Below are 20,182 nucleotides of genomic sequence, written 5' to 3'. Positions count from 1 at the left end.
TGTGAAAGCCAGAAAAAGTTGCAGCTGTTTAGTACCCTGGAGAATTTGTGGCACAGGGGAATTAGTTGTATTCTCAAATTACAAGCCAGTTCAGTGTATCATGTTGTCAGATAAAGATGAGAAAATCTGACTTCTCGTGTATTAGAGAGAAAATGTAGACATGCCAGCAAAGAGTGACAAACAGTTGCTGAAAAGATAAGAGAACTCAACTCTGTCTTAAAAAAAATTCCTCTGAAGAGGTATCTATAAGCATTAATTCATCTAAATAACCTTTTACTTGCAAGAGTGTTTAATTGTGCAAAAAATTAAACAGGTAAATAAAACCAAGCTTAAATTTAGCCCACTCAAATCTCTTTCTATAAAAAAGGGGAAACAACAAGACCAAGAGAGTGGATGGTAAAAAGTTGTCTTCCTTTCTACTCCCATTCTCATGCAGGATTTAAAGTTAACCTATTGCATGAGGTTGTGATTGACTCAGATGGGGAAATAGAAATTAAGTGAAAACTAGATTTTTACCTTGAACTCTGAAATGTGAAAGTAAACAAGTAACATAACAAAGGCAGGCCATGCAAAAGAAATATTGATTTGATACATGTGAAAACATTTGTTCCTAAAATGTGGTTTTCTAATGGGACATTCCATCATGAACAGAGATTTCAAGGTGCAACATGTGCCACAATGACAGCTAGAGGTTAACTCAGCATTTTCAAAGGCTTATGTAAAGACCAAAACTACTTATTCACTTCAAAATATAAAGTTTCTAGATATTATTTCATTATATATGCATCGCCTCCTAACAGTTAATAAGCTGTGAGGTTCCAACTGCTTGCTTTAATAGAAAAATTGAGAGTTAATATACTTTTGCAGCTCTACTAGCAAACAGTTCACAAAATAGTCTCTGTGGTACTTGTGTTCCATTTGTGTCATGTATACTGTCATCTCACAAATTCTGTGGGAATTTTTTAAAACCTAAATTCACATTTTTAATGCCTTCTTTTTCTCTTCAAAGATATAAATAATTAATACTCTTTCCTCAATATTGAAATGTTGTAACAGAAATCAAGCCTCATTCAAACTCCTTTTATTTTGCCTTTACAACTGGAGACCCCAGTAAAAGGGAGTCTGTCTTCCCTGTTCTTCACAGTTATGCTCACACCCTGGAATAATATGAAGGACTTACCAAGTCAAGCTAATTTTATATCACAGTCACCAATTTGCTTTTTCCTAGTAGTAAGACTTAGCTTGCATGGTATTTCACAATCACAGTCTATCTTCATATATATGAGAGTTCAAGAAGTACCAAAACTGCATACACTGTTGAGTAAATATCATAACAAATGAATCATAATAAAAATATTCTAAAATTAACATATTGTTTGCAAGTGAAAGGAAATAATTTTAGGTGTAAAAGGAGTAATTTTTACTTGTGTTTGAGATCTTTTCTTCATGAGCCCCAAACTGCTACCTGTTTTGTAAAGCAAAAGAGTACTTAACCTGTTTGGAAAGAAAAGGAAAAGATCTATTAAATGAAAGTTAGATAGCAGGACTAGTCAGATGATGAATTTTCAAATCAGTGCTCTGCTAATTTTTAGAAGGACTAAGCAGTTACATTTGTGACACAACAAGACTTAGGCATACCTGCATGTCCTACCTGGAGACACCGCGGTAGGAACAGTGAAAGTGTTTCGAGATGAAATTTGAAAGAGGTTCATGGAATCATAGAACAAATACCTAACCACAACTTGGGAGAATTTTGAGGTGGTTGAACCAGGTCACCTATGATTTTGTGCAGTTACTGCTTGCAACCTCTGTAGTTTCTGTAACATCCCTTCAGGTAGTTCCAGGCTTCCCCCTTAGCCTCCTCTTTGCCAGACTACAGAGACCCACAAGCTGTTACACATCATGAGTTGTGAGAACATGACCATTTTGATAGTTCTGCCCAGTTTTGCAGTGTCCTTGATCTGGGACATACAGACCCAGACATAGAATTGTGGGAGACACAAATCCCTGCAGGCATCAAGCAGAGCCTCAATGTGCTGGTCATGCTTCAGATGTAACATGTAACAGTTTGCTTTGTTTACTTGGGAAGATGCTGCTGCCTCATGTTTTACTTGGCATCCCTGTAACCCCTGGGTCTTTACAGCAGTGTGTTCCCAGCCTGCCCTGGTGCTTGGGGTTATTCTGCTGTAGCTGCAGAACTTGACACTTACCTGTGTTGAACTTCAGGAGACTTCTGTTGATCCAGTCCCCAGGTTTCTGGACAGTGCCTCTGGACTCCTCTTTGGTGTGCCAGTTGTTACTCCAAATTCAGTGTTGTTTGCAAAGATTACAAATGTGTATCTGCCTTTAGGCTATAGGGGTTTCAAGCACAAACTGCATACTCAAAATCTGCTGTTCAGCCAGTCTGAATAGGGCTGGCAGATTTATGTTTGACTTCTTGATATTATGCAAAGCAATGATGAGCCCTTCATAACTGTGACTCCAGGAAAATTAAAGTTTATTTATTATTTATAAAATACAAACCCTATTTATTTATTAAGGATAGTTAAAGTCTGTATACTTGAAAAATTGCCTAGGAGTGTTTGTCAGTTACTACAAGTAACTGTGCCTTGTACTGACTGCAGTTACAATTAAGCACAAGTTAATGCAAGTGGATAGAGGATGGCAAACCTTTGTCTGTACACACCCACCAGGCTTAATTCTGCAAAATCACACTGGGGATGAACATGGAATATAAAGACGTAGCCTAAATAGGATTTCAGCTCTTTCTGTGCTACATTACTTATTTAGCTGATGAGAAATGCATTCAGATTGACTTGCAGCAGCAGTTAATGGGAAACCGATGGATCCAGATCTCCCAGCCATTCTCATGAAAGCCCTACTGAGCTCCCACCCTGTCTACATGTTGTTGATGTAATCTTTTTGGATTTTAGTACAGCTTTCAGTGCTTTTCTTTGATTCTATGACATGACCATGTTCTTTTCCAGATAAGCAGAGGAGAGTGCATACCTTGAGCCTTCTTTGACATGAAATATGATGATCTAGAACATGTACTTACAAGCTCTCTTGAGTCCCACACTTCAGTCATATCCACACTCTGTCTGTCGAGGCCATATCTGTATTAATTAGAGAGATAAAAGCCTCTACCCAAATTAAGTTCTTTTATTCCAACACATTGTGCTTTTACTTGTGTAATATTACTAATGTACTTTTTTAGCTTTGGTAATAAATTTTTGGCAACATGGAGGAAAAGGACGCTTTTCCAAGATAGATAAATCTATCCTTGCAAAGTTACTTGGTAGCATCCTCCAGTTTTTATCCTTCTAGAGCACCTATGGTGTTGACTGTAGGACAATCAAAAGTTCTGCACAACTAGATCAGAGGATAGTTCCTTTTGACAGAAGCATTTAATACTTCTCTAGTGGCACATAACTGGACTATTTTTCAAGAAGACTTGAAACTTCAGTCTAAAAGGGTGATGCTGACCAGATGTGTTTCCTGGGATATTTTAGATTTTTCAGCACTACTAGTTTTTAGTTCCCTCTCTCTGGGCTTTCCTGTACCCTTTTCTATGGAGGAGTCTGGCCCTGGTTACATGTGACAGTGCTGATGTGGAGTGGGGGAGTGCTTAGTCTGAGAAGGTCTGATGCCTAGATAAGATGTAGAAGGAGCTAAGCGTGTCCTTGTGTTGAATTTATAACAGATTTGAAATTATCAGCAGTAACCAAACTACTATTCGTTGTGCCCAGCTGCTTGGCTCAAAGGGACCTGAGGAAGGAGAAAGACTTTGTATCTTGTTCTTATAGCTGAATGATCAACTTTCCTGATAAATGCTGTTTTAAGGATCAATTGCTTACTGTATTAATTAATAACATTCAGTAACATTCCATATTATGCTTTTATGTGTTAATAAAATGGAAAGTAAGAATATTTCACCTGCTGATATTCTTTTAAATTTTTATTCTTATATGCAGCTTCTGGGAGTAAATAGGATATGGCCAGCAACAAAGCTGCTTTGCTCTGTGCCTGCTGATACAGAAACATCCTTTTCGTTTATTCATTTCATTAAAATATCAGCATATCTGTAGTAGTTAAAAGTGACAACAGCTTTGGGTTTAAGCATATTCTACACATTTACTCCATGAAAAGTCTCTAAGCTTTACCCTATAAAGTGTGACACCTTCTGAACTATTGTTTTCTCTACTTCCCCTTTCTTCCTCTTTCAAAGGAATTATAATAGCAACCAAAAAGATGCAGGAGAAAGAAAACCACAAAACTTACTAGGAGAGAGATTCTTTTCTCAACTGTGGTCCCTTTGTGGCTAGCATCTGTGGGAGTTATAGATGCTGAACAAGAGGAATTTCCTTGGTGTAAACACTCTAAACAGAGGGTATATAAAGGACTGTGCTGTTCCTTAATGTTGGTGCAAGATGCAAGTGGAGGATGGCCTAGGGCACATTGGTGATGTTTTTCAGACTAGTGACCTACCATTGCAAAGATTTTTAGTGCCTCTTGACTATTTACTGGTCCATAAATAAGTGCACTCAGTTATGCCAAAGGCTGCCACATCCTTGTGACATGCTGGAGCTAGTCAGGAATTGCCTCAAAAATCATGCTGGGTTTTGACTTCTGTTGTTTGTGTCTTCCTTCTGAAGTATCCCTGCTTCTTTCCTTCCTATTGGCAAAAGGACTGGCAGCTGATCAGTAGCTCAGTCCTCCTAAGAGTCTGTATAAAAGAAATGCCATGAATATCCTGGAATACTGTAGTGGCAGTTTCTCCATAGCTGCCTGGTTAGGGGCAGACTGCATTTCACATATGCTCTGAATTTTAGGTGCTGGTTTCCAATGTGGCATTTAGAAACCTGAGCCAAGAGTTCTGGCTGTGTAAATAAAAAGTGCTTGGAGAGTCCAGAAGAGGATGAACTTCCAAGCTCAGCAGGAAATCACCCTTAATTAATATGCATGCCATTTTCTGATCAGCATGATTTCTGCCTTAAGCCCAGGGCTTGAAATTATTTCTTAGAGCTGGATGCCTGCATGTTTTCTAAGGAAGTTTGAAACCTTTTTCTTTTCAAATGTGAGTGGAGGAAGAGGCACAAGTGGGTTACCAACTTTGCCTTCTTTGGGACAGGCGCATCTTTATGCAAGGAAGAGCTCCAAAAGTCAAAGCTTTTTTTCTGCCTGAAATTAAAGCTGTACCCTGAAACTGACCAGGATTTAAGACCCAATAGTGATGTGTGTTCCTACTGTGTTAGATAAGGCATATTTTTTAAAGGTGAAGGGTTTTAGTTCAGGCACTTTTTTGTGTGACTACTAATTTTTTATGCAATGGCAATGACTGTTTAATATACAATTATAGAATTGGTAGGGTTGGAAGGGACATCAAAGGTCATCTAGTCCCAAGCCCTCTGCAATGGGCAGGGACACTTTTCACTAGAACAGGTTGCTCAAGCCCCATCCAATATAAAATATGTCTCAACAGAAGAAATGAAAGGTATTTCAGTCCTCACATGAAAAATACAAAAATTTGATTTGAGTATGTTTTGGAGAAATTTTTATTAAATCCCTTCAGGTAGAGGATAGCATTTGGTTTATTTTCATGTTCACACTAATGTGCAAAAGGTACTTTCAAATTGTTGCCATGTGCTTTGTGTTGGATTCTTTCTCCCCAGAATTCCTCTGTTGCCTGTGTTTACAGGACACATTGGAAGCAGGGCCTAGAAGAGCCATACCCTCATAGATATCAGTAATATATGAATTTGGTTAATAAGCTGCCCGAGAGAACTAAGAGAGTTCTGGATTTGGGCATAAGCCAAATGCATTGGAACTTAAAAGGAAAAGTAATATTTCTCCAGAATCTGGTGTCTGATAAAAGAGTCTGGAAGGTAGGCTTCCTCCAGTCATCTCTGCATATAAACTTGATGCTTTTTTCTTCCCCTGTGATTTAGGGATCAGTCAAGATCTTCATGGTCATCAAAGGAATAAATGTCTCTGAGAGTACAGTGGGCATTCTTCATTTGGAGACATAGCATGTTCAACTGTATCAAGTTGTCACAGATCCTTGCATCCCTTGTGAAATGTATCCCAAGGACTTGTTTGTACTTCCCATTTGCCCTTCATCCTTGAGACCTGCAGACTGTGTGCAGAACCTGACCCCTTTCAGTTTCTGTCAATATGACTCTTTACCTAGTCTGAGAGCTGGTTATTAAGCAGAGAAAGCAAAGCACTCCTCCACTTTGCACACAGTCAGACCCTGCTTGTGGGGGAAGCAAATGACTTGCAATTTAATCTAGTGAATGGCATTTTGCAGAAATTTTTCATCTTTAAAATTTACATTTCTTTTTGAAAAGAAGTCTTGCTTGTCTTTTTTATTAGGCCTCCTGTAAATATGTATCTCTAGGGAGCTTTTCACTTGTTTTTGGGATGTTGCCCAAACACAGTTGATTGAATGGGGGATTAATAGCTTAATTAAGAGTCCTGAGATTTAAGACATAGGAAGTAGCCCTCTCTTTCTGAGATTTTTTTCCCCCTGATTTGTGCTGTCAGATTTTCTCTCTCCAAAACCATATTTTCAGTGCATACCTATTGCATCATCTCACTCATTCAAATACTCATCACAGTTTTTTTAAGCAATACTTGAGGACCGTAACAATTGGATTGTGATTTATCCAGATCCAGCTGTGCCCATGTACTGTAATGTGTGCATCAGAACATCAGTATCATGTTTACTGCATTGTCACTCTTGTATGAATTTTACTAAATAAAGCTCTTAAAGGCTAGGCAGAGGTTAATGATCACTTATAACTACAGCAGCCATGCAGAATACTAGTGGGTTTTGTGAAAATTTTTGTTTCAAACAGGGTTATATTGAGCAGTTTGTGCATCATTTTAATTTTGCCATCAGATTCCATAGTTTTGTGTCAGTCTTACATGAAGACTCAGTTGAATCCTTTTCCTTTAGAGAGGATCTGAGCTGATCCCATCACTGCAGTGTTTTTATTGATGCTCTACATCCTATGCATTCCTAGGTGAAAATAAATAACTACATTAATAGGAAGCTATTTATCACTAGAGGGATTAACCACGGATGCCTGCTAATCTTAATAAGACCAGGTTTAAAGCTATGCATTATATATACAAAAGCAAGCTCAAAACTCTAGAGTACACTTTGGCCCTAAAAGCTTATAGACAAATGATGCTGACAATGTAGCCTTCAATTTGTGATATGTGGGCACCACAGTCTGCCTGCAAAGTGCATATTGTTGATTTCAGGCCATTTAAGTAATTTTTACTAAACTGCTAAATTGGACAATTAGAGGCATTTCATCAGCCAAGAAGCAGGGATTTCCAAAACTGACTTAATTTCCTCTTTATTCTTCACTGACATTAGAGAATACTAAAAGCCGTTTTCTCCAAGGCATGAGAAGTCTGTCACATATCTATTGGCCCTTCTGTGGTCAAAGGGAATTTCTTAGTTACAGGTCTTAACAGTTGTGTGTTTAGGTGGAAAGATGCATTTTCATTTGCTAGTCTTTCTCTCGGATTTTCTCCTTGGGACAAAAATGCTTTGATGAAAGTTACATTAGGTAGGATAATACAGGCAAACAAGTACTTACAACCATAAGAGTGTTTGATTGTAAGACATTTGTAAATAAAAGGGTTTAGAGGCACTTATTAGATTTGTAACTAATCTGTTTCTAAGAAACTTTCACCAAAAACCTAACAATAACAACACAAATGACAAGCCACTTCAATTAGGAACTTAGTTGTACACACTCATCAAATTCAAACAGTGTATTTTCAGGGTTAAAAGCTTTCATGCATGGTTTGTAATTATCATGCAGCTTGTAATTAAAAGTAAGGACTTTTGGGGTGATTTTGGGGAAAAATAAATAAAACCAAATTAAACACAAATTTTGAAGTCCTCTGAGTACACCATAAATCACCATTAAGACTTTGCATCGAAGGAATACGTACCCTTTGGAACATCATTGTGAAGTCCCCCAGTCTGACAAGATGCAGAGGCTGAAATTCAGCCTTCTGCAGGAAGAGAGAACTGGGGGAAAACTGTGTGTTTCCATAAAAAGATAGCTGCGGGGATGAGTGTAGTAGATCAGCTGGTTGAGGATATGTATCTTGTCAAGAAGGAAAATGGAACTTGCATGAGTGTTGTTGCATAACAAAACGCCTTATGTCTTTTTAATTAGGAACTGCTAAGCTAACTTAATTGCTACCTTTTAAAATTTGTTTTATTTAATATTTATATTTCTATGTTAAATGTAAAAGAATATAATACAAAATGACCTTTATAATTGTATCAGGGTAAATGCTTACTTACTTTCCTTGTTGAGATTTCATTGAACTGTTGTGTGAGCCCCCAGGCTTTGCAATATCTGCTATCTGTTCTGTGTCAGACGTCAGAGAGGTTTCTCACAGAGCTGACATGCAAAGGGGACTCTTTCAGCTCCAGACACCGGTAGCAGCTGCCACAGAGAAACTCAGGTTGATAGATGGACCAGGAGAAAATGGGTTGCTAGAGTGTTCTGATCAACCTTGAATTTAAAATAAGCTGCTTGAAAACCCAACAAACAAGACAGTTTCTTTGCCTGGAAAAGGACTGGGAAAATCAAGTTATTAACTTATAAAAATGTAAGATCTCAGACCAAGAATACAAAAGCAGATTCCAGAAATTATTTATTTCAATTACAACTTCATTTAAGGTGCCAAGATACCTTTAAAAACATAGCACAAAACAAAAATATAGCACACAGAATATGTGTAGTAAGACCATTATATTCTGTTATTGGATCTATAATGGTCTTTCCTTAAATCTTCACAGCTTTTCCTAGGTTAGTCTATTTTCCACTGCTCAGATACATTTTATGTTCTGTAGTGGATTGCTCTTTGTTTATAATCTATAGCTTTGAATATTGGAGTAGCTAGTTTTAATTAAATCCAAAGTAAAAAATTGAAAGAGAACATCAAAGCCAAGATCTTTCTATTCAGATCCTTTCCAAAACTTCATTTGGTTGAATTGCCCACAATTTAATTAAAACAACAGTAAAAATACTTTTTGTTTTTACAGGTTTATTCCCTTTATTATCTCACTGTATGTCAGGATCTTAGAATGTATGCAGAAGTGTAAGACTACTCAGTTATCCATCTATAAATAGTGACAGAATCAGACCCTTACCTGCATAGTGAGTGCTTATCCTACAGAAATTTAAGATACAAATTGATTCCCTTAACTAACAGATTTTATACTTGATTCAGTTAAAAGAAGTTGAGGGATATGAATGAGGAGAAAGCATTACTAAACCACTTCAAGTGAAAGAGCATTCTTGTCTGACAGGATTTCTTGAATCCCAGACAGCTGATCCTCAAGCTGAGAGCCTGGTGGACCATTCAGTGTTGTTTCACCTGTCCTTTTTGGCTCAGTATCATGCAGAAGTGGATGACCAACATTACCCATGCAAGACTTGTAACATATTGAATCCTCCTGATAATTTGGTCATTATAACGATTGTTGAAGGCAATAGACCAGACCAAGCAAATTCAGTGTTACGTGTTAGTGATTTACACAGCCTCATCACATGGACTAATAGCTTCACACAAAAAATGAAGTCATTGATGGCATCAGTTAATACAGCCTCCTGTGCCAAGCTGGATAACTTTGAAGCTGGATCAGGTCACTCAGAAATTATATTTTTTTAAATGGGGGGATGGGGCTTTTTTGGCAAACCAATTTTGATTTTCCAATACAAATTTGAATATAAATTACAGCGTGAAAATTATTTTTCTGTATTAAATACACATCTTTTATCACACTGTCAAGAGACTAAATCTAGAACTGATTTTGGCACTAAAAGATATACAGAAAATATACACTAAGAATAGTCTCCATCTGCTACTGAAGTCTCTCTTGTTGCCCAGAGTGGTTCTTGGGATTTCTTTCCCTTTGAAGATTTTTGTCAGTGAACATTTCTTTAACTTGCTGCCTACTGAGACTTCAGCTCCCTTTCCCCTACTCCTATTCTGTTGTCTTTGAGCAGGTTGTGCAGATTCTTACTATGTTTGCAGTTTCAGAAAAGCTAGACATCAAGTTTTCACTTTTGCTTTGTATTTGCCTAATAAGGAACTTGGAGCAGCAGTAGACTGAACAATCCTAAATGTTAGGAAAAAATGTATAACCCAAGCAACACCCCAAAGCAAAACCTCAGCAGTTTACTTTCAAGGTTAGTTTCAAGATTGCATACAAACAAACTTGTTAGAACCTAGCCATCTGTATAGTATTAGGTACATATTTGACAAAAAAAAAAAGGTAAATAAAAAAACTGTCAAATGACTCTTGAATATTCAAACAGCTTAAAAGCTCTTTGTGTGGTAATGTTGGCACACTTCCTAAGTGACCAGATGGAATTTTATTAACAGCCAACAGGACAAGGGCTGAGATTTTGTTTCTTAACTTACTATTTTTGAAACGCTTGTAGAGGATGTGTCAGAAAACTTGATGTACTTTCATACTACGCAAAATTACACATATACCTTCCCTTAATGCAAAGATGAAGGCTGCTTCAGAGGTTGTCATTTCTGTAAGGTAGATAAGATAGTTAGGAGATGTATGGTAATTCAGGTATCGCTATTTTTTGAATTTCAGAAAGGTGAATTTCAGAAAGGTGTTTTTATATACACAATTAGTGGTCATATTAAAAGCAGAGCTTAGAAACAGACTTTTTAATGAACAAACTTAAATAATGTATTTTATAAAAAAGATTGAAAAATACTTCAATATTAAAGAGACTTAATTTCTGATATCAGTAACCACTGGTAATAGTGATGTCAAATTTCCATGTAAGGATTCTGGTAAAAATTAAGACCATGCAAATTTATGTGACTCCTCCTTTTCTGGCATCATCATGGATTTATTTATTGTCAGTAAGAAATACCTGAAAATGGAGAATCTCCATTGTCTCCAGTAAATGACAGGATGATGATTAGCCCAGGAAGCAGCTGAGGACCTGAGGTTGTTCAGTCTGGAGAAAAGAATCGTAAAACAAGTCCCTGAAAGATGTTTGGAGCAAGGTGGGTGTTGGCCTCTTCTCCCAGGTAACTGGGACAAGAGGAAATGACCTCAAATTGTGCTGAGGAGGCTCAGGACAGATATTAGGAAAAATTTCTTCACTGAAAGGAAAAAGCTCCCCAGAGAAATAGTAAAGTCACCATCCCTGGATGTGTTCAAAAAATGGGTGGATGTGGCACTTCTCAATATGTTTTAGTGTGCATGGTGGTGTTTAGTGAAAGGGTAGAGTCAATTATCTTGGAGGTCTTTTCCAGCCTTAAAGAGCCCTTGATTCTATGACCTTCAAACCAGGCAGCCTAAAAGAAAATAAACAAAATCTCTAACACTCTGTGGACTCATGGTTCACCCTATTCCTTTCAGGTGCTTCCTTCCCATATTTAAGGTTTTCAGGGGAGTCATAGCTAGAAAACAACTGCCTAGTCAGAGATTAGTATTTCATAGCATCTGACAGAAGAACACTGATGTGACATACAATTAGAGCTAGCAGTACCAATTTTGAACCTAGGTATCTTACCCAGACAAAATTCTCACTGTTGCTGGTGAAAGATGTGCCTGAGGGCTTTATACAGAATCAAATCCTGTATTTGTTCAGTAACTCAAGCTGGTATAAGGATAGTTATGACAGATATTGCACCGTGTACTTGCACTGTTGGTATGGACTTACTTGCAGAGGGTAGGCCAAAGACCAGAACTGGAGCCTGTTGAAGTCAAAGAGAATTTTTCTTAGTTCTGGAACTTTGTATCCTCAGCTTTGTATGACCTGGTTTTTATTTATTTGGTTGGTTGATTGGTTTGTTTTTAGGCTCAGTAAGAAAAAGTAATTTAACTTATCTAAAAAGCTAACAGTAGAGTAAGCTGGTTAAATTGATTAGGATTTGAAGTCTAAATTGTTGTCCTGCATTACAACATCTACAGAAGTCCACTCAGACTAACTTGTAGCATTCTATACATGTTATTTTGTTGGTTAATAAGCCATATTTTGTATAGAACTTGGAAAAAGTACAGAGGATTGGCAACCTCGTTAAATTACACTACAAAGAAATCAGTGTTCTAATATAGTAAGGGAAATAATTTAACAAAAAATTTAAAAGCTCTTTAGGAAAGTGTTTTCCTCTTATTCATTTGTGTAATGTCTAGGCTGGCATTTGTAATCAGCTAACTTGAGTCACATTAGGACCAAGACTTTTAGAGCAGGTATAGTCAGAAAAAGTTGGACACAGTAGTGTAGGTAAAGATCATCTAAAAAAAAAAGATAAAGCTGAAAAAGCTTGATGCATTTAGTTTTAAATGTGCTGTTTCTAGACTGTACTGTCTCAGTAGTTTAATTTTCTTCTGTTTTCTAGCACCTGTTCTTGCTGTCATGACTTGACAAAGTGACTCTTGCTTGCTAGATTAAAAGTGCTTCAGGCAGAAATCATCTGGAGGAGCAGAAAAGGAAAAGAAAGAAAACAAAAGAACGGAATAAACCACCTAAAATAAATTTTAAAAGAGCCAGTAGAGTGATGCAAACCCTGCTAGCTCCTTGTGTGTGTGCATAGACACAGGCAGACATGCAGCTTGTCTCTTATATACTGCTCCATATGATTATATGGAGCAGTATATTCCCTACAGCATTGTAGGGAATGATAGATTTGATTAGCATTAAGGTTACTCCCTTTTTTCCAAGATCCTGTTTCAGTCATTTACTGATTCTTCAGGAAGAGCTATATTCTGTTCCAACTGTCTGCTTTAGGCTGTCCATTTTAATTTGCTTGATGAGTTCTTGCATGAGCAAGAAACATGTTTGGACTACTGTCTGAAGTAACATTAGTCATTTAAGGTACTATTTTGGTCCTGTTGTTTTTCCCCCACTAATTTTTTTTTCATTCTGTGCATAGGGTGGGCAGTAATCTGCAATAATCTGGTGGAGGAGACCTTCCCTTGCCTTTTATGTTGCAGTACTTTGAAGCCGTGTCATAAACTAAGGAGAGGTGGGCATTAGAGAGAAGTATTTACAGTTGAATGTTCCCACAAAGAGCAGGATCGCCTTCTGCCCCATGTGATACCTGACACTCTCTTGATACCTGTTCAGGATGTGTTGTGCTCTGCTTTATAGAAGTGCTGGGTGTCATCTGTACCTGCATCTGAAGACTCCTGCAGAATCCAGAGTGTGCAGGAATTCTGGAACCTGAAAACCTCATGTTGAAAACCCCACTTCCCACATAAATACTTTTAACCCTAAATTTGCAGTTCTCTCATCCACTTACACAGTGCATTGCTTCCCTCATACTTCATAAATACCTTCTGAAAGCTATTACATTCATATCTTTGAAGCATGATGACATAATGTAATGATAGTAACTTTATAATTGCCAGTGAGAAAGGAAAAAATCCTTTAGTAGTACCTGGTAAATAAAAGGAGAACCACTTGCCAAGAAGGAGGATATGAAAAGACATTCAGCTGTTCTTTGACAGAACATTTGTCCTGAAAGAGAGAGGTGTCCCTTGGATAAAACAGTATTCTTCATGTGTACATCTTGGCATGCACTGTATTGTATGATAAATATTTTACATGGTGAAATATATGTGGGTTGATTTAATTCTGGAACTTTGTGTGTTTAAAACCATTTTGATAATATGACTCAGTGAAGATGAGGCACGTGGAGAAAAAAAGCTATATGAAAATAAAATATGCAAATACAAATGCAATCTTGTCAATTAAGTTGTAATTCTTTACAAATTGGTTGTCATCTTGATAGTTTTTTCAACTACTGCTAGTAATAGAGTATCAGAAAGGATCTTTCCATAAACTGAGAACAAAATTATTTGGAATAGTTACTTTTTCTATCATTAGCTGATTTTTAAATAAAATTTATCCACTACAACTCCCTTTATCAAGCAGTTTTCTATTAAGTGAGAAAAATCTATTTCATTCTTCTTCTAGGACTGGTTTTAAGCAAAATATTTTAAGGCTTTATGCAAAGCAGTAGAGTTAAGTTGATTTCACTGAATTTTGTTCTGTTTCTTTAGATCTTAAAATAATTCCAGATCTGCAGTCTTTATTTATGAAATACAAAGATACCTAAATCTGTACCATGTTTTCCTAGGAAAGAGGAAAAAAAATTTCCAAGGTTCTGCGAAATCTTCTGAAATGTCATTCTTATAGCCTTTGCAAGTCATGATTTAAGTAATAGAGGATCATTAATGTGCAGGAACCAATTACATATTACCACTTGGCACAGTGGAAATGTTTTTTATATTAGAATCTGTGATTTATCTGTGGCTACAGTAAAAACAATACATGAAATAATTTTCAAAGTTACCAAATGTCCTACAAGGGGCAGGGGTGGGGTAGGAAAGCAAACAGAAAATTTTTATTGGCAGCAGATTCCAAGTGTACTGACTGCTGGTTGATGCTATTTGCTTTAGGTTTCTATCCTAATTTTGAATACAGATTGACTAAGTAGCTGTTAGTGTGTATAGGCTGAGCTGATAATTACAAAAACTAATTAGGTAGCTTAGTGCTCAGGTAGCAGTGAGTCATGGCGTGTCAGTACTTTCAGGTAATAAAAATGAAACCCCATGTCAGAAGAACAGATGCAGAAGCAAGAGGATAAATGAAAGAGTAACAAGTCTCTAAGACCAGATGGCATATATCTAAGATTCAGAAGGTGTTTAAGAATGAGGCAGCTGAACTGCTGTCAAAAATAGAAACTCTCATTAAAATTAGTTACTATGCTAGAAAAGTAGAGCCAATGTACCTAAGTAAAAAACAGGTTGCAGAAGGAGCCCTGCAGTTAATGATCCATCATTATATCCCTGGAACTAGAAAATTTCTTGGGAAAAAAGCATTAACCCGCCTCAATGAACATGGTAAGACAGAAACTAACAGGGCTTCTGTTTAAAAAAAAAAAATTCTTTCCTGATTAAGATGTTGGTCTTGTATGTCTGTACAGGCCTTCTGGCATTACTAATAAAAATCTAATTCTTCACTGCTGCCCTCTGACAGAATATAGATACCAACTGATTAGAAGCCAGATTTAAAAATTTTGTGGATGGGCTAGGAGCAGAGAGTTGTCTCTAATGATGGGTTTGGGCGGTTTGACAGAAAATATTGTACACTTGAGAGTGCTTGAGGGCAGCTGCTACAAAGACAGAAGAGGATAGAGTATTTTTTGGCAATGGGCTGAATGTGAGAAAAAGATTCTTCTGTCCTCAATAAACTCTGTATTTGAAGTATTTTGCCTGTCTATGTGAACATTTGTATGGAACTAGGTATCCTCTGAAAAATTACTACAAGGATGTGGCTCAGTTTATATAGGTTCAAAAAGGACCCATGCTGTACATTTCTGCCAGCTTATTCAATGTCCTGGGGGCTAAAAGGTTCTCATGATTTTGCACCAGTCTTCCATTTTCTTTGGGAAAGTGGCATCTGGGGTCATTAAAGACCAAAATTGTGCTACAGATCTCACCAGCTGCTGGGATTTCTGCTGCCAGAAGTCATTCAGGCCAAATATATAAATCTCACCCAAACAGATTATGTATCTGATCTTTGTGTCAGGTTCTCAAATAATATCACATCAGAATACACTTTTCATCAAAACCTGTGGTGAGCCTGGGTTGGATTTCCCCTATGGTTTAGTTTGGACTGAAAGTCTGGTACTAAAGTTCAAGTCTGTACATAAAATGAAGTAATTTCTGCAGTTTAGCCCATGTGCATGTATGTACTTACATTTTTAAGAGATTTATGCCGTTATAACAAAAGGAGACCCAGAAAATGGCACCATTGCTTCTGCTCAATTTTGATGTCTCATTGTTTCCTGAGAGGCAGTGGAACAGACTCAAAAGACTCTGATGTTAATACAGCCGCCATCCCTGTAATAGCAGAACTGCTGGAACTTGTTTTTTTATCTGATCAGCATATTTCAGTATGTCCCATTTCAATATCTATTAATTTTGAATTCCTTATCTGTTAAGTTGCATGTACAATGCAATAGTGTCTTTAATAACAACACATTCACATCTATGAAGTGTCAATGAAAAGATACAGTCAATATTAATGATATGTTCAAAATCCTTATTTTGTAGAGAAAATATCTATACTGGATAAAATGTTATATGATATATGAAAAACAAACAGTCCAGACAAAAGCTGATCATCTAAGTACTCAGCTAAGGCATTCTACATACTTTATTAACATCAGTCTTGGAATAGGGTTTTTCCTGTGATTTGGGTGAAGATGCCATGGACTCAGAGCAAAATTGGCAAGTTGGTTCTTACCCTCAGAAGCTGCATTACTAGAAAGACTATTGGGAACCTTTTCAAACCTTTTGCAGTCTAACCAGCACTCCTGAGGCCCTGACCCTAAACAAAGTTGATGAACTATCAAATTTCTACTAGATGAAGGAACATCTATTGTATAATAGATCTTTTGTATAATACAAGTTAGTGACTGCAAACAGGAGTGAGTCACAGAAAAGCTCTTAGAAAAAAGAGTACAGTGAAGTGAAATGGAATATTAAAACATTCACTAATGTTACTTTCTGACTAATTTTCCCTGTAGAAATGCCTGCACAAGAGATAGCAAAAGGTTGCAAGAGATAGTAGTAATAGTGTGCTACCAAAAAGCAATGTGGGTAATCAAAGAATTTAAACTGCCTCATTTTTTATGAGTGTTTGTGCAGGAGTAGTTTTTGGGGAAAACAAAATGTAACCATAGATGGAATGGGCCAGACAGGTCTGACAGCTCTTGGCAGACTCCACTTGCTAACTTATCAGTTTGTAACATTAGGATACACAGGATTAAGGTGTGTGGGATTCAGAGCTATCTTGTCCAGATAAGATAACTTATTTTCTGAAAGCAATATAGTAAGCCAGATATGAGAGATTCCCTGTGCTTAGGATCATCAACAAAATAGTTGATACTTGTATTAAATGTCGGACTTCATGCCACACATATTCACAACATGATACCACATTGTTGATCAGATGTGCCACAGGGAACATTACTAGCCAATTCTTACCTCAGCCATCCTAACCTTGCACCCTTAGATCTTCCTAATGTGAGCTTCACACAGCTTGCATGTTGTCACAATGTACCAAGTCACATTTCTCTGATACTCAGCCAAAATAATTCCTTATATTGCTTTTATTTGATAGGGTTTTATTGCTGACAGTCTGATCAGCCTATGCAGCAGCAAGGTTAATGGAAACAGCTTCTATAGAAAGAGAGGAGGACACAAAAGTAAGCAGGAGATGATCCAAAGAAAACAACAGGGATTTTGTACCGGAAAAGAAGCATTTGCAGCTTCTTCCCTAAACAATGGGTTTGGGGCAACAGTGAAACAGCAGGGGTGGGAAGCCTTGTCTGAATATATAGTGAGAGCCCTCTGGAACACCACAGCACTTCTCTCTGAATATCCCTGTCAGTGTAATTTCAGACTATAAGGGTTTGTTCTTTTCAGAACAACAAAAGAAAAAAAAATTATAAGATAACAAAACCTGTGAATCTATTGAAGATTCTTGGGTTTCAAAAGTGACTCTCTTTGAAGGTATCAATTCAGTTTAGAAAGGAGATGGACTAGGACAGAAAGAACCAAAGTAAATAAATAAATTCTTTCTTGAAGGATGGTTTCTTCCCTCTGTGCTCTTGGCCTTGTGGCATTGGGTCAAGAAATTTGTTGCCTCTACAGTACTCCTATTATATTTTCTTCTTTTGTACAGAGTGATTAAGTGTCAAGCTGCAAGAAGTTAAGAGTTGTAGGCCTATTAGAAAATCGAGGATTATTGTAATTTTTTTAGAAGCACTCTTTATGCATATGGTTTCTAAATTAATCTCTCCTGTTATATTATTTTAAAAATACAACATCCAAGTATACCTAGTGGAAGGGTAATTTGGCACGCAGTGCAACATTGCTTCATAAGATATTTTAAAAGCAGTATGGTCACAAGTGCCCATTGATATTTGAAGTTTGTCTAAAATTGCTGTTAAATGTCCATGTATATTAGTGGAATGTGCACATGCTTGGTACCATGAAAAATTGATTTCCTTGTCCTAGGGAATGAAATATTTGGGTAGTCACAATTGAACAATTTTGCCCAAAATACATAATTTTGCATATCATCTGTAATTGTGTAGTATTAAAATAGTGGACTTTCCCCAGAAAAACTGAGCAGAAGGGAGTGGTAGGAAAATAGACTGGGCAGACTTCTAACTCTATTGCAGGTTCTGATGTGGAATGGAGTGAAAGAAATAGCAAGTATTTTATATAAAACACTCATCTCTGCACAGAAAAAATTAAATAATAAGTGGGATCTTGTGATTTATTGAGTGCAAGTGAAGTAGAAGAGGCTGTAAGAGAGAAATAAAATCTGGGTATGGTCTCTGACAATAGTCTGCAAAATCTGGTGTGACAGTGAATTTCTTACCTTTGCATTTTCTTCTTCCCTAGATTATAGGAACCCTTGCTTTTCATTTATACAGTAGATCGAGTCTTCTTATTGTAAATGTTGCTATAGCTTCAAAGTTAAGTGTGTGAATATCCAAGGAGATGAGATGCCTGTAAGGAAGGAAGAGAATTATGTTATGTGCTATGTTAGCAGAAAACTGAAGAGAAGAATATGAGAAGGAGGCAGGTGAAGAAGGTATGACAGGAGGTGGAGTGCACAATGTAAAATTGTAGTGCTGGGGCTGGTCATTGATAAGTTTTGGCTTTTGACAAATTCTAGTTGTATATCCTGAATAATGAATTTAAGCAATGAGACTTTGCAGTGCATGTTCAACTTTACTGTTGGCTAAAGGTGATTCAAGAAAAGTGCTGTGGTAAGCCTGCTAGAGAGTAATGTGTGTAAAAGGGGAAATTAAATTTAGGGGTTTTTTCCCAGTTAGCTTGTTCCAGAAGGTGGGAGCTCAGCATAGTGAGGAGGTGGTAGGGAGGAAGGTTTTTAAGATCTTGAGGAGCCACAACCAAGTGTGGTTGCATTAAGGAGTACTGACACTCCTGGCTATAGTGTTGCTAAGAACGTGTTCATTATGAATAGACAAAATAACTGCCTGATCATACAAACATATAAGCAATTTCATATATAAAGACTGAGCACTTTAGAAAGTTAAGAATCTCACCTTTATCTCTATGGAATATTGAACTACAAAAGCATATGCAAATAAAAATTGGAATTGGAACAAAAGCCACAGCTTTGGCTGAGAATCAAAGCAGCTCCATCAGTGAGATTCCACCCTTTTCATGGGATGCCTGCTGTGTCTTCACTCTTTTCCTTTGCACCATCCCATACATAGGCAACTGAAGAGGAGGCAGAGCACAGCAGGTGCCAGCTCACCTGTCAAGGAGGCTTCCTACGCTGGTGGGAAGCTCTAAGCAGCACTGGCTCAGAAAATACCAGTGATGCACTGAAAAAAAACTGCACCTGTGGCTGGGTTGGGCTTGGGTCAAGGCTCTTGATCAGCCACTGGGACGAAGAGACAGTGAGACACTATTCAACATTATTTGTTTTGAGTAACACTTTCTGCTTGCTGTCAGAGTTGGCATGGAAACTGAATCAGCATTCAGCACTCATTTTGAAAAGAATAGTCCCTTCAGAGTGAGGTTAGTCATCAGTGGGCTTACCAGAGGCTCAGGCTGCAGCTGCAGCCTTAAACCTTGCTCATGAAAGGATAGAATCCTCAAAATGGTAACAGTCGTACAACCCAATCTTTACTGGGCAAATAGGTATCTTTTGAGAATGATGTAATCTCATTTGCATTTGGGCTGTGGTGGGTTTTTTTAAAGAGGGAAGAGTAAATTATCTGAAATCCACAGTAGAACTTTCTTATTTTGAGAAGATGCCATCTGTTTTTATGGATCAGTTGAGTTTAAAGAGGTAACACAATTCCTATAAACAATGATGCTTGTAACATTGTGGTGGAAAGTGGCATACTTCTTAAAAGGCACTAAGCTTAGCACTAGGCGTGTGTGAATAGTCAAGATGGAAGCCTACACAGGATGCAGAAATTGGCATTTTCAATTACTTTGCCTCTATTGATGAAGAAGATCAAGATATGCTTATTTCTGTTCTATTTCATTCCCACACACAAGAGGAGAAGCAAAGAAACAGCTGCTGGTTTT

The 20,182-nt window shown here is 37.3% G+C and overlaps 1 protein-coding gene across 4 annotated transcripts in view; it reads left to right on the top strand.

The window, feature by feature from the left end:
* The window catches only part of RAP1GDS1 (Rap1 GTPase-GDP dissociation stimulator 1), a 90,894-nt gene that overhangs the window by 11,404 nt on the left and 59,308 nt on the right, over positions 1-20,182 (top strand). The window lies entirely within an intron of this gene.

The sequence above is a fragment of the Ammospiza caudacuta genome, chromosome 4 (genome assembly GCF_027887145.1).
Source record: "Ammospiza caudacuta isolate bAmmCau1 chromosome 4, bAmmCau1.pri, whole genome shotgun sequence".
NCBI lineage: Eukaryota > Metazoa > Chordata > Aves > Passeriformes > Passerellidae > Ammospiza > Ammospiza caudacuta.
This window is presented reverse-complemented; position numbering and strand designations above follow the sequence as displayed.